Consider the following 7,658-nt stretch of genomic DNA (forward strand, 5'->3'; position numbering starts at 1 on the left):
ATTTTGAATGGTGCTGCAAATTTTTTCATTAAAAAGTGCTAGGAATCTTACAAGTTTCCTACTGCGTAATACAAGCACTTGTATAACTCTAACGTAAACACACAAATATATCCAACACACACACAACAGGGTCTTGTAACACAGATTGCAGAATGTCCTAATTTAGCCTAGCATCTTCCGCATTTAGCAAGTTGGTATTGTAGAAATTGTGGAAATCCAGAACAGATATGTTGCTTGTTTGTATAATGCTGAGTAACAGATATTTTATTTTATTCTATAAATCTATTTTCAAATATTTTAATTTTTTTGTTATGTGTTTGATTACAATTTAATTGTAGCGTTTTGAAAGTATTGTGAAGTTTTGAGTTATGTGTTTGGTTATGAGGTTTGAAAATAATTTTTGAATTAAGTTTTGAGTTATGTGTTTGGTTACGATTTAAGTGTGAAGTTGTGTTTTGAGTTTAAAATATTAAAATTAAAAAAATAAAAATATTTGCAAAATAAAATAAAATATTTAAAATAAAAAATTTTAAAAACATTATATATTTAAAAAAAAATTAAATTTTTCTTAAATTTTTTTTAATATTTAAAAGAAATAAATCCAAAAAACATTGTTTTTCCAAACACTATTCCAAACCCGTCCTCCAATGCAAAATCATTTTTTAATATTTTAAAAATAAGGGCAAAGAGGTCATTTACTATAAGAAACTAACACCATTTGTTCTAATTTGACAAGAGGGGAGAATCTGGAGAATGTTAGGTAAAATAGGAGATGTTACTGTAATTATTAAAACCACAGAGGAGGTCCCTGTATTTGTCAGAACCTCAGGAAAGGTGAGTATAATTTATCCTAAAATAAATCTTGATGTTTTAATTTTTTAATTTAAACCTTTATCTTTTGATTAGTTTCAATTTAAATCATTTGTCTATTTTTATTTAATAAAACAAAACTAAAAAAGTATTGGGTTAATTACAAAAAAAAATTCTAAGATTTCACGCATTTTTCACTTTAAACCTCAATGGTTCAATTTCGCCAAATTAAAACCTAGAGCTCCATCTGTATTTCAATTTGCTTCCTTCGTCCATCTCCGTCAATGTAAGGTAACGGAGGGAGTTTAAAGTGAAAAATACTGGAGTTTAAAATGACAAATGTATGAAACCTCATGGTTTTTTTGTGTAATTAATCATTTTTTTAAAATTAAAATCACTAAAAATAAAAAAGGATTAATTACAAAATAAATCCCAAAGTTTCACGTGTTTTTCACTTTAAATCCCTTCCATTACCTTACACAGACTGAGATAGATAGAAGGGACAAATTGAAATACCAATGAAATTTCAAGGTTTAATTTGTCAAAATTGAAACACTAGGTTTGAAAGTTAATGTAAGTATACATAAAATGTCTAAAATACTATTTTTATTAAGTTTAATGATCAAAATACCATTTTCTCATTGGTTTTACGTAAAAGATTAAGGTTTAAATTGACAAAATTAAAATCTCAGAATTTATTTTGTTATAAGGGTCAAACTCTAAGTTTTATTTATTTATTTATTTATTTATTTATTTATAATAATTTCCCCAAGAAACTTTAACCAAATTATTATTGCTTTTTTTATTGGTTGTATTTAAAATAAAAAAAAAAGCTACGAATCACTGTCGTTAAAAATTCAATAATGTTAAAAAAATTAAAATTTTACACATTTGTAAGCATAATATTTTTTGATACAACCACTAATATTTTGGGTAACGATTTTTTCTTTAAATAAATGAAGTCAATATACTTTGTCAAAAAAAAAAATATTTTAAACAGCCAATACCATTTCAAACCACACCACACACCACACCACATTACAAATAAAAATAAATAAATAAATAAAAACACAAAATGGCACCGTACCTGAGCAGCAGTTGCTTCCCCACTCCCACTATTTTAGACTAATTTGGTTCCCACCACAAAGAGCCTCGTGTTTGCTTTCTACAGTTGACATGTATGCAACAACCGCCGAAACTAATCAAAAGCAACATTTCGGGTATGTTTGGTTTGTCTTTGTAGAGTAGTTTTTGAGATAAAGAGTACGAAAACTTGTTTGGTTTCACTACTAAAAAAAATACTTTTTGCGACCGCCACAAGCCGTCGCAAATAATAAAAATACAGCCGCAAAAGACTTTTTGCGACGGCCTATGCGACCGCAAATGAGGGACGCAAATGTGGGGGTGGCAAATACTTTTTGCGACGGCAAAGCAACGGTCGCAAATTATTTGCGACCACCTAAACTACTTTTTGCGACAGCTATTTTGCCGTCGCAAAAAGAAAATAAAAAATAAAAAACACTTTTAGCGACCATTGTTTTACTGTCGCAAATAATTATTTCTTAAAAAAAATCATATACGGATTTACTACAACAAAAAAATCAATTACAAGCACCAAACAATTTTTTGTTAATGAAAAATAACAAAAATAACAAATTAATTAAATTTATAATAGACATTATCCATTAACCATCCTTAAATACACTGTACTAAAAAATTCAAGTCTTCAAAAAAAAAAAAAAAAAGAGCAACATAATCTTTGGCTCCCAACATCACCCGCTCGATCATATCAACTATTCCCTCAACAAAATCTGCAAAAACATATATCAAATTCAACCAGGTGCCTTCATACTATAAAATGCTATGTAGTTAAACACAATATAAATTCAGAGAGACATAGCCGTTCTTCAAAGTGTGAAATCCCAACTATTGAAATTCTAAAAATAAAATAAAGGGTGATCCACAATCTATAAGATGCTAGTCTGCAGGAGTAAATCTAGTAGAAAACCAGAACAGAGACAATATGATACCCAAATCAAAAATTCAAAATTTCCACAACCCATCATCAAAAACCTATAAATTACAGTAGATTCTTCAATCTCAATTTCAATTGGACATCTAGGATTTTTTTATACAACAACAACACAGAAACTCACAGTATCCAAAACAACAGCACAAAAACTATCAAATACCCATTAAAGAGAAGTGAAGAAAGAAGAGAAAAGAGTGCACCTTTGAGATCATGGGAGTTCCAATATAGAGAGACTCAGATTTGAAATGAATTATTTGAAAATCACTTTGCCCTGCAAATCTGAAAAAGTTCTATAGACAGCTCCTGCAAAAGGCTTCACTAGTTGGCGATGCTCACAGAATCACTAATATGACTCAAAACAGGTACATGAGAATCTACTAAAAGTGAAACACATAGCTCAAAAACCATGTCAATATATTAGTATTAGATTTTGAAAAATGATTGGTCATAATATAAATAGTATAAGGTAACCCTGTGGAAAGATATGATCAACCAAATTCAAAACTATTCAAACTGAAAGAAAGAAAGAAAGAAAGAATAAAATAAGATTAAGAAGAAGAAGAAAAAAAAAGGTTAAAGTCGTGAATTGTGTAAATGTTACCTAACGGACCAAATTTTAGGCTCCCAAAACTCACCGAAGTAGATGGCCTTATCGTTGGAAATTTATTACATGAATCAATTTTATTATCCTTTTCTAGGTTATCAGTTTTTTCTTACTTGTCCATGATGGCTTCACAGTCCATATTTAAATCAGGAATAGTTGCCATTTTCAACGCATATTTTGTACTAATTGTTTTGACCTCTGTATCAGAGTAGATTCTGCAGAGTTATGCATATCAATTAACGAATTCATTCATTGTTCTTAGATGTAAGTAATATATACAAAATGTCTTTGATATCAGTTAGACATCAATTGAACAATAAAAATCAAAAGGATGAAAAGGCAATTGGTGTTCTTTGTAAGCGTACCTCAGCAGAATAAGCTTGGAATATGGGTAGAAAACGTTTCCGGCAATAGTCATTGAATATAAGAGTGAGAACTGGTAGAGAAACACAAAAGCTGGACTATGTACTACTGGCCAAAATGTTCCACCAGTCTCAAACTTAGGTGTATAAACATTCAATAGCTGCACAAGAAATATACCAAAAAAATTCAAATTGCCAACCACGCAAGCCAGCACATGGACAATACTTGAAAATTCAGAATGGCTATCCACTAGGTAGAGAAATTGAAATTGAATATTCTTTTGTTTACTGAAGAATTTCTAATATTCTTTTGATTACAAGCGAGTTTTCTCAATTGAATAGAGAAATTGTAGCAAATACAAAGAGAAACTGATAAAACTTAAAAAATTGGTAACTGCTAGTTACTCACAGTTGGGCATGCTTGAGCTCAATCTTGAGTTTTTGTTGAACTCTCTCCATTAGACCTTCAGATTATGTTGGAAGCAGTGGACTGAACCCCATCATCATGTCATGTTCCTCAGCAACTGTTTGATCTAGCAAGAAATCCAAAGTGTCGGATCATGTAAAAGATAGAGACTCGTAATCGGGCAAAGACACAGAAAATAGTCAATACACGTAAGTATGTACATGGATGGGTATAAATAATTGGTACATTTCTCATTACATAACTCCTCTCTACCCTACCAACGATAATAAAAAATATAAATAAAAAAAGCAATGCTATATGACAAATCAATGAATACATCTGCCGACTCCAACTCTCAATCTCAAACATCCATAAAAGAATCAAGGGATTCCAAACCACCACCAAGAAGTTCCAACCACCCTAAACCCTAAACCAAATTAGGTTCATGTTTCTTGATTTTTTCCCCAATGAATATAATTCATATCAAATCATGAATAAATAATGAGGGGGAAATTGTGACTGAAGAATTTTAATAGATGCTGCAGTTTGTAAGTTCTGATCGTGGTCATGGTTTTCATGTTTCACAGATAGAAAAGAAATGAAACGCACACTATCGTAAGCATAACATGAGTTGAGATGAGTTTAATTACTGAAGTGTTTTTATGCATCTTGTCCTGATTGAGGTATGCAAGAAAACCTCCAAAACAAATTTTTCATTCAATTATATGTGGTTTAAAACATATGGTTGGATTTTTTCATGAGGTGTAGAAAGTGAACTCTTTGGATTGACAGTGACTAGTGCACTCTTTGATGAGGCATGCACGATGATACGTATTACATACTGCTCATCCCAATAACTAACATAAGAAAATAAACTACCACTTACAACAGCAACTACTCCCGAGTGAGTAAACGTTGCCAGCATTTCTAGAGAATTTTCTTGGATATTTTCAATGGTTTCATCCAGTGTTACAGGTAACCCAGTTTCTTCATAGAATTTAATTATGTCTTCTTCATCCTGAACAGGTTCCTGAAACCGAGTTGCACAGAGACAGCTAAATAACTAGAAACCTCCAACAAGTTATTCAGAACTATGTCAATGAACTACTAATAGGGATCAATGCACTAAAAGCAATTAAATAAACACTCAAATGAAAATGAACCACGAGAATAAATAGTTAATCTAGTAATATGTGATTACCACAATTTAGTATTGTGAAGTACCAAAAATCTCTATGCAATTCCTATCAAAAGAAAATCTGCTTACTAGCAAATAAATCTAACACAATCCATTCTGTTGACCAACAAGGATTAATAGCCAATTGTACTTTAAGTATACCTCAATATACTGTAGGCCACAATTCATCACAGAAGAAGAACCAAATAGAACTGTTTCTTCATAGGTCCTTTTCCGATTTGCATCAGCACGAAGGTTTTTTTTTTTTTTTTTTTTTTGGATAAGTAAGTCATATTATAACCAAAAAAGAAAAATATGCAATGGAGTTCAACACACAGCTTTTGATGGGAGCACAAAAATAAACAAAATAAACTACTCCATCAAAAACAAACTGAGCTTATAGAAAACAAGTACAACATTCCCAACAAAACAAGGATTCAGAATTTCCTTCTAGCATTCTTCAAGTCATGAAGTTTCGCTTTAAGTTTTCTTCTATTATCCTCTTTTGAAGTCTCCCCATAACTAGGATCACTTGGAGATGGACTCCCTCTATTTCTCAACTCTTGACTTGAATCTCCATTTCCTAACTCGTCCATATCACACGATTCAAGGACATCAAAGGCATTAGATGTTGAGGGGATAGAAGACTTCGTCTCTCTCTCTTTGTTGATCAATGGCATTGAACCTGGTGGCCAACCTTCTTTCTAACTTCTTGTATAACCATGGCATCTTCAACGGGATCTGGCCGACGTGCTACCTGTTATTGGAAGAACCATTACTAAGCCAGCTAGTATTTGAGATAATTTGTAATTTAAAAACCTTCAGTGAACTAATAGTTTTCCAGAAATAAGAGCCCAAATTACCAAGTTGCTTTAGGAAATTTCATCTAGAACAAAGTAATCTAGAAACAATATAATTTGGCAAAGATTTCTAGCTTTTAGTTTCATTGCAGTGAAACCTTCTCCAACAAGTGCAGCAACAATATCAACAACATCCTTAGGAGTCCCATTGGAGTCAATAAGAGCACAAATCTGAACAATAGATGACCTTTTAGATAACTCTTCTTGCGTAGCTGTCTCACGATGGAGTATATTCAATAAACTGGAAACTTCACTTGTTGCTATAGCATTAAGGATTGCCATTTCCAAACCACATCTGACACTTGGAAAGATTGAGCCTGGCTATATAACAAGGAAAGAGCTTAAACTTTTATCCATACAAAGTTGAGAAGACAAGTAGCGAAATTCTTTAACCAATGTCTTTCGTTGGTTATTATACTATCTAGAAATATTAATATTGCATTTGTAGAATGAAGGTGCATGGACATACCAAGATTCCTAAACTGTTCCATGTCCAAGAAGAAAATGAGCCCTTTAAAAGAGGAAGCAAGTAACTAATCTTTGCTGCTTGTACGGCATGAATAAGAAACCGAAGTTGCTCTTCAACGTCAATCAGGTTTTCTTCATGGATCTCCAGAGGTGCAACCTGTTCAAAATAATATTTTGTGAGAAATGGTAAGGGAAGAAATTTTATTTTCAAAATAGAAAAGAAAAGAAATTTAGTAGAATGAAAGAGAACACAAAGAAAGGTTGTGATTATCAAATAATATGTTTGACATGTATTGTACCATTAGGGAAATTTTTACAACAACGTACATATGTTTCTGTCTTCCTTCTAGAAAGGGGGGACTCCAAAAGTTTTGCCTTCAATTATCACAATTTTGCAGTGAAACCAGTAATTATTAGATCCATATCTTTCTCATGTAACTGAGGGAATTAGAGTATCTAAAGGGCTACTGCCTACATGCATCTCCCAACTCAAAAACTGAATCATTTTATGAATTATGATGTTGCAAATCCATATCAGTAAGTAAAATTAAGTCACCCCAACTAATTATAGTTGTTTTATTAGAAAAACAGAGCCATTGGTAGGTGTAAACTATACAAAGAACCCATACATATCAACCACCGTACTAAAGTCACCTTGCAATAAATCAGAGATTGAACCACAGTAATAAATTACTACCACCACAAATCTATTTTGTTATTATTATTATTTATTTATTTTTAAGGTCTCATGCATCTTGAATCCAGCATTAGTGTTGCAATCTTGCAACTACGTTTATTTTTCAATTCCATCTTCATAATTAGGATTTGCAATTTAACTTGGAACTCAAGATTGAGTATTTCTTTCTCTTTATTCATCAGATTAAAACATCTGACCATTTCCATTCAATAGGTCTCCAGGTACTCAAACATTTTCGTGCA

The 7,658-nt window shown here is 31.7% G+C and overlaps 1 long non-coding RNA gene across 1 annotated transcript; it reads right to left on the bottom strand.

Moving 5' to 3' along the window:
• Window positions 1-6,073: 6,073 nt before the first annotated feature.
• LOC145804287 (uncharacterized) lies at window positions 6,074-7,176 on the bottom strand. Its single transcript, XR_014345917.1, has 3 exons — window positions 6,721-7,176; window positions 6,439-6,572; window positions 6,074-6,148 (listed from the first exon to the last, which is right to left on the bottom strand). It is a non-coding gene; the product is annotated as an uncharacterized LOC145804287 (long non-coding RNA).
• Window positions 7,177-7,658: the final 482 nt, after the last annotated feature.

This window comes from Camellia sinensis, chromosome 12 (assembly GCF_055761805.1).
Source record: "Camellia sinensis isolate YWXY chromosome 12, ASM5576180v1, whole genome shotgun sequence".
In the NCBI taxonomy this organism is placed as follows: Eukaryota; Viridiplantae; Streptophyta; class Magnoliopsida; order Ericales; family Theaceae; genus Camellia; species Camellia sinensis.